The following is a 14615-nucleotide window of genomic DNA, read 5'->3' as shown; positions in this document are numbered from 1 at the left end:
GCTGGGAACTTCTTGCTTATATTGGGGGACTCTGCCAAGGGTGACCGCAGAGCAGGGACATGGTAGGAGAGAAGCCGTGTCTTCTCAAGACTCACTTTGCCCAGGAAAGAGACTTTTAATATGCAGCGGTTCCTTTCCTCTAATATTTCTCATGATGAAATTTCTCCCGGGCCGACTTTCTTTCCACCAAAGCTTGCCCACTTTCAGTTGTGTGGAGGCTGTAAAAAATGAAAACATACATTTATGATTCCATGAATGACACGATCTGGTTCCGGCGTGAAAGAAGCAACAGCTCCTCCATGCGCGATTTATGCCATCGCCACAATGAACCGACCTGTCTGGTTCAATTTGTGGTCGGCGAGCAGTAATTAGGCTTCGCCAAGACGGCAAAGCCAGTCCGATCGTCGTGGATCCAAACCGACCGTTTTACACGATGAAGGCCACGGTTTAATGTAATTAACTGTGACTTACATACCGGTTACTCCGGTGTGATGTCAGCTCCTCCGCATTGTTTATTTTAATTAAAACAGAAATTGCAGGTCTCAAGTACTGGTAATTACAACCCATGAACCAAATTTACTGAGGCCCCCTAATTAACCAGAAAAATGTCTCCCTGACTTGAGGTGTTAGTTAGGACATGACTGCTACTGGGATTACGTCGGTCATGATGGAAATATAGTAGAGGGAATGACAGCTTCTGTGATGGATAATCCGTATTTTAAAATTACCAACATCCCGGGCATTTCACTTTCGTGCCTCTTACTGGATGCCCTACCGCTTCCAAAATGACAAATTGCTGGGAAATGAAAAGCAATACTAATGTTTAGGTAGGATTATTATTATTGTTGTTATCATTATTATTATTATATTTGTTAAGTGCTTCCTAGGTTTCAAGCACTTTACTAAAGGCTGGGTAGATATATGATAATCGTGTTCCACTTGGGGCTCACAGTCCAAGTAGGAGGGAAAACAAGTATTGAATCCTCATTTTATAGATGAGGGAACTGAGGCACAGAGAAATGAAGACACCTGCCCAAAGTCACACAGCAGATGAGGGGCAGAGCATAGATTAGAACTCAAACACAGATATGCTTCTTAAATATTAACCACTTCCTGACCTAATAATAATAATGGCGTTTGTTAAGCATTTACTGTGTGCTAGATACAGGATAATCAGATACTTGTCTCAAATATCTCAAACGATCTGATTAATTTGCATCTACACCAACACTTAGAACAGTCCTTGACACATAGTAAACACCTAACAAATACCATCATTCATAATTACCTGGGGCTCAAATTCTAGGAGGGAGGGAGAACAGGGCTCCGACATGCTCTCTTTGCTCCTCCCCTCTCCCAGACCCACAGCACTTTTGTACATATCTGGAATTTTATTTATTTATATTGATGTCTGCCTCCCCCCCACCCCCTAGACTGTGAGCTCATTGTGGGTAGGGAATGTCACTGTTTATTGTTGTATTGTACTTTATCAAGCGCTTAGTGTGGCTTAGTGGCTTGGGAATCAGAGGTCGTGGGTTCTAATCCCAGCTCCCACCACTTGTCAGCTGTGTGACTTTGGGCAAGTCACTTAACATCTCTGTGCCTCAGTTCCCTCATCTGTAAAATGGGGATGAAGACTGTGAGTCCCACATGGGATAACCTGATTACCTTGTATCCACCCCAGCACATAGAACAGTGTTTGGCACATAGTAAGCACTTAACAAATACCATCATCATTATTATTATTATCATTACAGTGTTCTGCACACAGTAAGTGCTCAATAAATACGATTGAATGAATGATTGAATGAATTCCAACCCTATTTAATAGATGAGGAAACATAGGCCCAGAGATTTTAAGTTACTTTCCTAAAGTCACACAGCAGGTAAGGAGCGGAGCCAGGATTAGGACTCAAGGTCTCCAACTTCGAGTCCTTTGCTCTATCCATGAGGCTATGCTGCTTCTTCTTACCCAGAGAATGCTTGAAAGTTCTGTCTGCTGTGAATGCATAACTCGAGCACTAATCAAGGGAGGATTTCCCTGATTAGTTTCTGAAATTAGTTCCCATCCAGAAAATCATAAAGCATCGTCAACAGTCTGATTGCCCACATGCCCTTGTGCTTCTTCCAAATATTATAATAATAACAATAATGATTGTTGAGTGCTTACTATGTGTCAAGCAAAAATACAATGCTCTGCACACAGGAAATGCTCATTAAATATGATTGATTGATAGATTGATTGATCAATTGAAAAAAGCACTGTACTAAGCATTGGGATAGAGCCAGCATCATCAAGTCAGACAGTTCCTATCCCTCCTGGGATTCCCAGGCTAAGGGAAGAGGAAGATAGGTATCGAGTCCTGACTTTGCAAATGAGAAAACTGAGGCAGAGAGAAGTCAGGTGACTTGTCCCAGGTCATGCCGCAAGCCATCGGAAGAGCCAGGTTTTGAACCCAGGTCCTTTGATTCCCAGGCCTGCCTCTTTCCACTTGACTGTGTTGCATCATTTTAATATAACTATGCACATGTATGTACATAAAACCATCCTCTGAATTCAGAGAGCAAGCTTCTGATGGTGACATTGTGTCTTTTAATGAAAAAATGATGGAGAGAGACCATTCATGGGTTCTAATCCCGGCTCCGCCACTTGTCAGCTGTGTGACTTTGGGCGAGTCACTTAACTTCTCTGAGCCTCAGTTCTCTCATCTGTAAAATGGGGATTAAGACTGCGAGCCCCACGTGGGACAACCTGATCACCTTGTATTCCCCCAGGCGCTTAGAACAGTGCTTCACACATAGTAAGCACTTAACAAGTGCTGTCATTATTATTATTGTGGGTCTGCTATCCCTTTCTCACTGGGCCCGCAATCAATCAAGCAATCGAAGGTATTTACTAAATGCTTACTGTGTGCATATCACTGTACTAAGCACTTGGAAGAGTACAATACAATAGAATTGGTAGACAAGATCCCTGCCCACAAGATGTTTCTGATCAACAGAGCCACAGAAACAAAGTTGTCTAGCATATAGAGCATGGACTTGGGAGTCAGAAGGACCTGGGTTCTAATCCCAACTCCACCACTTGTCTGCTGTGTGACCTTGGACAAGTCACTTAACTTCTCTTTGCCTCAGTAACCTCAACTGTAAAATGGGGATTAAGACTGTGTCCCATGAGGGTCAGGAACTGTGTCCAACCCGACAACCTCTTATCTACCCCAGCGTTTAGTATAGTGCCTGGCACGTCATAAGCGAATCCCGGCTCTGCTACTTGTCAGCTGTGTGACTTTGGACAAATCACTTAACTTCTCTGTGCCTCAGTTACCTCATCTTTAAAATGCGGGATTAAGATTGTGAGCCCCACATAAGACACCCTGATCACCTTTTATCCTCCCCAGCGCTTAGAACAGTGCTTTGCACATAGTGAATGCTTAACAAATGCCAAAATTATTATTATTATCAAATATAGTAAAAGAGAGCTCCTCTGCTGGGCTGCTACCTCATAGAGAATGGGTTCTGAAGTTTATACAAATAGTAAAAAGCTCTTCCTGGCTCCTGAACAGCCTTATATCAGAACCAGAAGGTGAACCCAAGAAAGTTTGCTTGGGCTAGTAGGGGGAGTGAATGCAAAGAAAAAATTTGTGGTAGGGACACATGTGACTAGCCAAGGTGAAATATAATCAATTGGTGACCCTCCTGTCTTCCCTGCCCCTCTCACTTTATGTCAGCAGCTGTTTTTCCATGCAATTCTTTAATCAATCCATCAATCATATTTATTGAGTGCTTACTGTGTGCAGGGCACTGTACTAAATGCTTGGGAGAGCACAACACAGCAATAAAACTGACACATTCCCCGTCAGTGAATGGTTTTTATTGAGTACTTAATGCGTGGAGCTAGACTCCCGATCATACACACCAGATTTAAAATACGAAAGAGGAACTGTCCCCATCTGAATGGAATGTGACATTAATTAATTCATCAATCGGTGGAATTTACTGAGCGCTTACTTTGAGCAGAGCACTCTACTAAGTATTTGGGAAAGAGAAGCAGCATGGCCTAGTGGAAAGATCCCAGGACTGAGAGTCAGAGGACCTGGGTTCTAATCCGGCTCCACCACTTGTCTGCTGAGCACCCTTGAGCAAGTTACTTCACTTCTCTGGGCCCCAGGTTCATCATCTGAAAAATGAGGATTTAATAATAATAATAATAATTGTTATTATTATTATTTAATACCTGTTCTCCCTCCTACTTAGACTATGAGCTCTATGTGCAACCTGATTATCTTGTATCTACCCTAGCACATAGTACAGTGCTTGATACATAATAAATGCTTCACAAATTCATTCAATCATATTTATTGAGCGCTTACTGTGTGCAGAGCACTGTAATAAGCGCTTTGGGAAGTACAAGTCGGCAACATATAGAGATGGTCCCTACCCAAAAATGGGCTCACAGTCTAGCAGGGGGAGACAGACAACAAAACAAAACATGTAGACAGGTGTCAAAATCGTCAGAACAAATAGAATTAAAGCTATATGCACATCATTAACAAAATAAATAGAATAGTGAATATGTACAAGTAAAATAGAGTAGTAAATATGTACAAATATATATACAAATGCTGTGGGGAGGGGAAGGAGGTAGAGTGGGGGGGTGGGGAGGTGGAGAGGAAAAAGGGGGTTCAGTCTGGGAAGACCTCCTGGAGGAGGTGAGCTCACTTATTATTGTTATTACAATACAATAAAGTCGATAGATAAGATTCCTGGCTGTGGGAGCTTACAGTCTAGAAGAGGAAATTACAAATGGGGAAATGGATATGTACAAGAGTCTTGAGGGGCTGGTACTGAGGCGAACATCCATCAGTCAATCAGTGGTATTTATTGAGCAGTTACTGTGTGCAGAGCACTGTACTAAGCATTTGGGTGACTACAATATATCAGAGTTGTATCAGATGCTTAAGGAACAGATCAAAGCACATAGATGAACAGGACAATTGAGGGCTTAAGTCAGGGAAGGCTATTTGGAGGAAGTGTGATTTTAGGTAGGGCTTTGAGGGTGGGAAGAGAGGTTGTCATCTGACTGTTAAGAGAGATATTCATTGCCATAACAACTTTGCAGATCTTATTTAATTCATTTAATTAACCTAAAAAATACAATTATACTAATAGAACTAGTTCCGGTGATTCTGAATATATCACAATACGCTAAGCCTGTAATTAATTTCCAAGGCAAAAATGTGTTTCCCCAAGCAGACGTCATCCCTACAACCAGTCAGCTTTTTATTTATTGAGTTACCATGTTCTGTCTCTCAGTTACATGGACTTCGGGGGAGGAACTTCCTGTTAACTATATGGAAGAAGAACTTTTAATCAGAAACAAAAGCATGTATCTGCATGCACAGTTGGATGTAGAATTCTTTCCATATGTTGTCCTTCTGATTTATCTGTAGTTATTTTATTAAATGCATTACTCATAAAGTATTAAAATTTGATACCAAATTTCGAGTCTTCCTTTCCAGGATCTTGCATTTCCCCAAATTCTCTCCTCCGCCCCCCACAAGCTTTTTCATGTGTTTGTTTAAGGAAAGGAAGATAACAAAGGGAGTAAAGTCTCTGCTTTGCCAAGTTGCCACAAATAAAGGCCCTTCTCTCCATACGCATATTGATCTTCACTCGGCAGTGCTCAGGACAAGACAACTCTCCTTCATTCATGAAGATAAATGCCATAATGGATTCAGCCTCCATGGAGTCTTTATGAAGGTACCAGAGGATGGCTTGGAAAATTACCTAAGAAGAAAAGCCATTTTTCTGGAGCTGATCCAGGCTGGACTTTGATCAGTACTTCCTGTACACTAATACCTTCCTGCAAGGTCTCACATGCGTATGATACTTTGTTTTTAAAGAATATACGACCGACGGGGTGATCCCATCCACTCAGACGGTGATGGCTGAGAAGATAGGTGGGGTGGGCTAATGCGTTTGTCTGGTACAGAACCTGCCTTTGTTTTCCAAACTCTTTCCTTGGTAGCTTCATTTACTTGAAGGCTTTGCTCAAGGAGAGCGATCTAGTTCTTCATTGCTGCCAAAGAGACTGATCTGTCCTCTGCAAGATCTCACAGTAGTCCATTGTTTTGTTACGTTATGGGGCAGATACAAGCAAATCAGGTTAGACATAGTCCCTGTCCCAAGTGGGGTTCATGGTTTCCATCCCCATTTTACAGATGAGGTATCTGAGGCACAGAGAAGTGAAGTGACCTGCCCAAGGTCACAGAGAAGATATGTGGCGGATCCAGGATCCTCTGATTCCCAGACCTGTGCTCCATAAGACCATGGGCAATGACAGTCTTGGATTCATTCATTCATTCATTCATTCATTCAATCATATTCATTGAGTGCTTACTGTGTGCAGAGCACTGTACTAAGTGCTTGGAAAGTACAATTTGGCAACAGAGACAATCCCTACCCAGCAATGGGCTCACAGTGTCTCCCCCTCTAGACTGTAAACTCAAGTGGGCAGGGAATGTATCTGTTATATTGTTAGTCTGTAATCTCCCAACTGCTAAGTACTCTGTACACAGTAAGCGCTCAAAAAATATGATTGACTGACTGAATGACTGGTCCAACCAGCTCATTATTCTGTCTCTAATGGTGGCAACTGTTTGTCTGGAGGAACGGCATGATGATTGGCCCCTGGAAGCCCCAGCTGGATCTCATAATGATGATGATAATAATAATAATAATTAGTAGGATTTGTTAAGCACTTACTATGTATCAAGCACTACTCTAAACGCCGGAGTAGATACAAAGTAATCAGGCTGGACACAGTCCCTGTCCCACAGGGGACTCACAGTCTTAATCCCCATTTTATAGATGAGGTAACTGAGGCACATTCATTCATTCATTCAACTGCATTTATTGAGTGCTATGTGCAGAGCACTGTATTAAGCGCTGGGGAAAATATAATCCAACATTAAACAGTGAGATTCCCTGCCCTCAGTGAGCTTACAGTCTAGAGGGGGAGAAGACAGACATCAATACAAATAAATAAAATTACAGATATGTACATAAGTGCCCTGGGGCTGGGAGGGGGGAAGAGCAAAGGAAGGGCCCTGTTCTCCCTCCCCTTTAGAATTTGAGCCCTATTTAATGATGAATTAAAGTACCTGTGAGGTGTTTACTATGTGTCAAGGACTGTTCTAAGTGCTGAGGTAGATGCAAGGTAATCAGATCATTTGAGACATTTGAGACCGTTGTGATTATCCTGTATCTAGCACATAGTAAATGCTTAACAAATACCATTATTATTTTTAGGTCAGGAAGTGGTTAGTGTATACTGAACATACTGAGTAGACAGAGAAGTTAAGTGACTTACCCAAGGTCACACAGCAGACAAGTGGCAGAGCTAGAATTAGAACCCAGGTCCTTCTTACTCCCAGGTCCTTGCTGCTTCGCTGAGTGGCCTCCTAGCCACTCATGATTGAGAATAGCATTGTGGTGCAGGTGGGGAAAAAGGACCCCAGAGAAATATGTCTCCGACTGCAGTAGAGGGGTAGCAGTGCTAAGGTTTTAACTGTCAAAACACTTGCTGAAACTGAGTTCCTTCCCAACCGGTGTGAAGACCAGCTAATAGAGAAATCAAGACGTCTTTACTCTTAGGTGATGGGGACCTGCCCATTCCCAAAGGCCTGAATTAACCTATTCCCCATCCATGTGCTCACTGCCTATCAGGGATAGAGAGTTCATAAGCCTCATGTTTTCCCCAGAAAATGGGCTAGCTCCATTGATCCCCTGCTCTCCTCAAAAAAACAAAGCAACTCAGTGCTTGCTTTCAAGAAGAACTAGGGTGGTTCAGAGGTTTCTGCTCAGAACAGGGAGAAATCACGGGAAATGGGAGTTCTAAGGCCAGGGATGTTGCTGAGTCAGTCCTTGCCCTCGGGCCTTACCCTCTCAGTTTCCTCCTCTCTGAAATGGGGCTAATCACCCTAACCTCCTTCACTGGGGCTGTTTCATGGATTAACTAATTAAAGATGGTTAAAAAAAAACCTTTAAAAAATGGTAAATGCTATGTGCCTTTCCTAAAATTACATTTCAGACGGTTCACCCAATTGAGCAACTCAACTGGCAGTGGCTTCTGAAGGTGTTTTCCAATAAAGGATCAGGACTTTTCATTCTAATAACTGGGGCTGGCGATTCTCATGCAGTACAGGCAGGTTTATGGAGGGAGAGATTCCAACCAAGTCTGGAAATCGAGGCTGCAGAGGGACAAGCATTATCAGAGGAGGTGTGGCAAGGGATGGGCCACTTGGGCTTTTATTTGGGCTAACTGAGAACAAGACCTCACTGACTACCCCCCATGCAAGAGTTCGTCATTTTCTGGGACTCAGAGAGCGAGAATTTTTTTGCCTGTGGAGGTTTTGCGTTCATCAGGGACCTTATGTGTTTACTACACATCAAGCACTATGCTAAGCACTGGAGTAGCCACAAGATAACGAGGTTGGACACAATTCCTGTCCTATGTTGGGCTTACAGTCTCAGTAAGAGGGAGAACAGGTAATGAATCCCCTTTTACAGATGGGGAAACTGAGGTCCATACTTCTTAGTCAATCAGTCTTATTTATTGAGCACGTACTGTACGCTGAGCTCTGTACTAAGTACTTGGGAGAGTACAGTGGAACAGAGTTGATAGTCTTGTTTCCTGTCCACAATGAGCTTTCAGTACAGATGGGCAGGGACTGTCAGAACACAACAATTTCATATGCTCATCCAATAGTGTTTGAGTGTCCCTGTGTGTACACATTGTTCACAGTGTTGGGGAAAAGTACAAGAATGATTATGCGGACAAAATTCCTATTCTCCCCCCAGGGGGGTTCCAAACTAAAAGCTACAAACAGCTTGATGAGGGGGAGAGTGGTGGCGGTGGGAGGATTGGGAGAAGGAGAACTAAAGGGATGGAAATCAGGATGGGATCCACTGCTGACAGGTCTATAGGAGCTCCCATGCACCCAATAATAATTATGGTGGCATTTGCTAAGCAGACTTACTATATGCCAAGCATGTACTAAGTGCTGATGTAAAGAGAAGATAATTAGATCCCACAAAGTGCTCTCAGTCTAAGTAGGTGGGAGTAGAATTTAATCCCCATTTCACGGATGCGGAAACAAGCACAGAGCAGTTCAGTGACTTGCCCAAGTTCGCACAACGGACAAGTGGCAGAGTCAGGATTAGACTCCGGTTCTCTGGTTCTCAGCCCCGTGCTCTTTCCACCAGTCCATGCTGCTTCTCCGAGTCCAGCTCATTACCCATACTGACAGGCCCCAATCCAAGCTAAAGAGACACTAGGGGTCGAGATTTATGGTGACTCAGGCAAACGTGCATGTCAAAAAGGCCTTATGTCTCTATGCATGGCTTAGTGGATAGCGCATGCACCTGGGAGTTTGAAAGACCTGGGTTCTAATGCCAGCTTAGCCTCTTATCAGCTGTTGTGATCTTGGGCAAGTGACTTCATTACTCTGCACCTCAGTTATCTCATCTGCAAAATGGGGACTAGTACTGTCAGCCCCATGTGGGACAGGGACTGTGTCCAACTCAAGGTGCTTGTATTCACCCCAGGGCTCAGTACAGAGAAGCAGTGTGGCTCAGTGGAAAGAGGCCAGGCTTGGGAGCCAGAGGTCATGGGTTCTAATCCTAGCTCCACCACTTGTCAACTATGTGACTTTGGGCAAGTCACTTAATTTCTCTATGCCTCAGTTCCCTCATCTGTAAACTGGGGATTAAGACTGTGAGCCCCACGTGGGACAACCTTGATTACCTTGTATCCCCCCCCCAGCACTTAGAACAGTGCTTGGCACAGAGTAAGCACTTAACAAATACTAGCATTATTGACATTATTATTCCATAGCCCGGTACATAGTAAACACTTAACAAATACCACAAATATTACTTATATTATTATCCTTCTTATTCAAAGAGGAAACCTCTGATAGTGAAGTTCACTTATTAGTAGGTGTGTGGCTGAAAAGGCAAACCCACAGGCCCAGCTCTATTGTGAACCCCAAAATCCTACCCCTTGTGTTGCTGTCACACAAGTTTTGCAGGGGCTGGCTCTGTTTTCTCTTTGCCTTCTTGTCTCTCATTCCTTATGAAGCTGTTGCTTGAAGAGAGTCACTCCTTTCATGATAGCAGTGTGCTCTGCCAGTCTGTCCTCAGCAACCAAATTCTAGTTTTCAGCGGGGACCGTAATGGGAGCTATGGTGGTATCCAGTGAAGACGCTGAGGCAGAGATGAAGGACTGAGGTGCCGCTTGGTTGACATTGACAAAAGCCTTTCTTCAGAGGCAGTGTGTTTTCCCACCCTACGGAGACAGACTCTGCAGTGCCTCGGTGCTGCGGGATGGTCAGCTAAAGATCTGGGGTCAGCAGTCCCTCATCACCACAGGGCAGTGAAGACCGGGTAATTTCTGTGGGGAAGGCGGGAACTTTAGTTTCCAGTTTTCAGCTGGGGTGCAGCATTTTCTAAGATTCTGTTTGAGCATGTCCTTAAGACATTTCCTCTGCCTTCCCTGTTTTTGCTTTCCCTATTTCAGCTGTCCTTACAGCAGCTATGTGGGTCTTCTCCTGTTGCTCATTCTCCTCATGTGCCCCGTGGCTTCAGTGCTAGGAGACAGACAATGTTCCAGAACTTCTGTGTTCCTGATCCTCTCTTAATAATAATAATGATGGTATTTGTTAAGCTCTTACTACATGACAAGCACTGTCTCAAGCGCTGGGGTAGATAAAAACTAATCAGGTTGGACACAGTCCACGTCCCACATGGGGCTCATAGTATTAATCCCCATTTTTACAGATGAGGTAATTGAGGCACGGGGAAGTGAATTGACTTGCCCAAAGTCTGGCCACTTGGTAATAAGCATGGCCTGTCAGTGTTCCCAGTGGAACTCCTCAAGGCCTTGAGGAATTGCCGAAGGGGAGGAACATGCTAATGGAATCTTCTAGATGGTAAGCTCCTTGAGGGCACCAAATTGTATGATTGTCTTATATCTTCCAGGCATTTAGTACAGTGCTCTGCACACAGTAGGTGCTCAACGAATACGATTGATTGATTAATTGATTGAACCCCCATGGACTAATTTAAAAATAAATCACCTATACCCAGGAAACAATTGAAACGGAAGTTTGAGAGGTTCCTAAATGCTTTCCAAAAGAATCTCCCAAGGCAGTTGAATGTACAGCAGGCAGTGGCCCAGTGTGTTAGTCTTGTGGAGTCTCAGTAGTGGACGCATTGCTCTGCAGGTTTCTATGCCCAGTGGACTGAATGCTGACCGCAGGCCAGATGTCCAAGTGACAGGCCCGGACATCTGGTCTTCCTCTCCAAGCCATTTCTGAGGGGCTCCAGGAGACACTGCCATCCCCCTGAGGTCTTCTGAATGACTGCATTTAAGTTTTTCTAGCTATCTCTAAGGGAACATCTTGTCTCTGGTTCATAATATGGTCAGGGAACCATCCGTCACCACAAATTTTGGGTAAGTTCATCCCACGGGGGTTCGTCTCCTTTTGCAGAGGAACAGCTTCAGCAAAATCCTCTGTCCTGCTTTCTGTGGTCACCCGGCTGCAAATTTCTGAGGCACCCTTAATTCGTCTCCCTCTCTACAGTGGACAAGTAAAGAAAGCAGTTCAACAAGATTCTTCCCATCTCTCGTTGAGTATCCTCAGGAGTGGCAGCAACAGCACAGCAGCAAGTAAAAATTGGGGGACAATGGGGGAAATGAAAGGGAGTGATTGAGAAGAAGTGGGCGATGTGACAGATAAGCAAGCTCCTTGCATGTTGATGAGAGTGGCATTATCTTAGAGATAATTGATTTCTTTTTTTTTGTCTGTTTTAAAGGGGCAGCATTGTGAACAGCAAGTGGTTCATACATTGCAAAGGAAACACAGACAAGTTGCTGAACACACCCTCTTCAAAAGTCATTGCCTAGAAAAAAAGTGGCTAGGATCCAATTAACAGAGTTCAGGGGGTCACCCCCGATCACTTATGATGATGATGGTATTTGTTAAGAGCTTACTATGTGCCAGGCACTGTTCTAAGCGCTGGGGTAGATACTAGGTAATCAGGTTGCCCCATGTGGGGCTCACAGTCTTAATCCCCATTTGACAGATGAGGTAACTGAGGCACAGAAAAGTTAAGTGACTTGCTTATGAAACCCTCACCCGACAATTTGGAATGAATAAGGCTAACTCCAATCTAAGGGAATGTTCTTCAGGGGAGATGGGGGAACCTGGTGAGTTGGGGAGACCAAGTCTGCCTCTTCATTCACCAGATTCCACTGGAGTTCCTCACTTTACCCCAAACCGGGGCTCTGAAAGTTTTCTTCAACTGCCACCAGCTCAACTTCATCCAACGTTTGACGTTGGACATCATTCGATTTGGATGAACTTTCGTGGCCATTTCACCCTTGGAGTTTCATGCACTGCATTCTTTCCCTCAAAATTCTTCCAGGGGCCCGATATACCCCTACAGTAGAATGTGCCGCTTCCAGTTGAAGAAATATGTAGAGAGATTTGCCGAGAGCCTTGCAGCTGAAGCCTCCGGGCAAGGTGTGTTTACAACCTTGACAAGGTTACAGAAAGAAGGAACTCAGGAGCAAAAGACGTATAATTAAATGAATGTATAAAGCATCTACCATGCTCTTCTGAAGATGAAATAAAAATCGTTCACCTCTGTTACCACAGAGGCTGCTTTTTCAGTTCCACCTGTTCTGTTTTCATCATTAATTCAGCTTCCAGAAGAGCTGTTTCGGAATGTTTCCACAGCTGTTCCCCCATGCTTCTTTCTGATGGGGACTCCCACATTTTGAGAGGGTTGAGAAAGTCATTTTGGAAAATGTTAGGTACTACCTGGCTATTATACTGGCACTGGGTCGGAAAGCTCAGTCAACCGAACAATATTCACCCCACACTTAGCCCCACAGCACTTCTGTATATATCCATAACTTGTGTATTTATATTAACATCTGTCTCCCCCTGGAAACTGTAAGCCCACTGTGGGCAGGGGAAATTTGTTTACCAACAGTTTTACTGTACTTTTCCAAATGCTTAGTTCAGTGCTCTGCACACAGTACGCGCTCAATCAATCAATCAATGGTATTTATTGAGCACTTACTATTTGCAGAGCAGTTAATAATAATAATAATAATGATAATAATAATTGTGGTATTTGTTAAAAGCGCTTACTAAGTGCTGGAGTAGATACAAGATAATGGGGTTGGAAAAAGTCCCTGTCCCATAAAGGGTTCTGAGTCTCAATCCCCATTTTGCAGATGAAGTAAGTGAGGCACAGAGAAGTGAAGTGACTTGCCCAAGTTCACACAGCAAATAAGTGGAGGAGCTGGGATTAGAACCCAGGTCCTTCTGTCTCCCAGACCCATGTTCTATCCATTAGGCCATGCTGCTTTTCCGCGTCTCTTTTATGACATTTTATAGGAGTGTTCTAATGTTATAAATAGCATGCAGGTTTCATCAGTAGATCAAGAACCAGATCAAATCTCTGAAGAAATAAACAAACCTGAATCTCACTTTAGGATTCAAAAATAGGATGATTAGCAGACAGCACGTGTCAGTGGTCTTTCTGATAGTTAACAGTGTGGGTAACTAAACAAACTTGACCACAGTAACACTGGAATATGATATATTGTCCCCTATAGTCAGTAAGTTCCTTTAGGGTAGCGGACTGTACTTAATACAGTGTACTGCACCTAGTAAGTGCTCAATAAATAAATACTCGGGGACGGCAGCAACAGCACAGCAGCAAGTAAAAATTAATTGACAGACTGTTTAAAATTATCTTAATGTTTCTAAGGCATCCTGAAGAGAATAAAGAGATTTAAATATCTATTGCATAGAAATGCTTTACAAGCAGAAATGTGGTGGGCAGACAAGGAAATAGACTCATTGAAAAAAATGTGTCAATTAGTGATTGGAACAGCTCTCCTAAGGGGAACCTAGCTAAGATCACTGTGTTGTAGTAGTAGCGGTAATGGTATTAACTGAAGGCTTACTATGTACAGAACACTGTACTGAGCTCTGAGAAAGTATCCACAAGTGAGAATTAGATATGGACTCTGCCCTTTGAGAGTAGAAGAACCCATGCCATTATCATGTGGAACATTGTGGTGCCTTTAACATAAGGTTTTATATGGGCAGAGAACGTGCCTGCTAATTTTGTTGTACTCTCCCAAGTGCTTAGTACAGTGCTCTACACACAGTAAGCACTCAATAAATACCATTGATTGATTGACTGATAAAGTGTAAACCACAGATCCCTCCCTCCAGGAACCTTTTGCTCTGCCTCCTTAAATCCCAGTCTTGTGAAAGCTTAGGCTTTGAGAAAGCCTAATTCCTGATTTCTAGCCACCAGATTTGTCACAAGAATAACGTTATTTCAGCTTCCTCTAGACTGTAAGCTCGTTGTGAGCAGGGAACATGTGTGCTAATTTGGTTATATTGTACTCTCCCAATAAATCAATCAATCGTATTTATTGAGCACTTACTATGTGCAGAGCACTGTACTAAGCGCTTGGGAAGTACAAATTGGCAACACATAGAGACAGTCCCTACCCAACA

Source organism: Tachyglossus aculeatus, chromosome 8 (assembly GCF_015852505.1).
Source record: "Tachyglossus aculeatus isolate mTacAcu1 chromosome 8, mTacAcu1.pri, whole genome shotgun sequence".
Classification (NCBI taxonomy): Eukaryota; Metazoa; Chordata; class Mammalia; order Monotremata; family Tachyglossidae; genus Tachyglossus; species Tachyglossus aculeatus.
Note: the sequence above shows the minus strand (reverse complement) of the source record.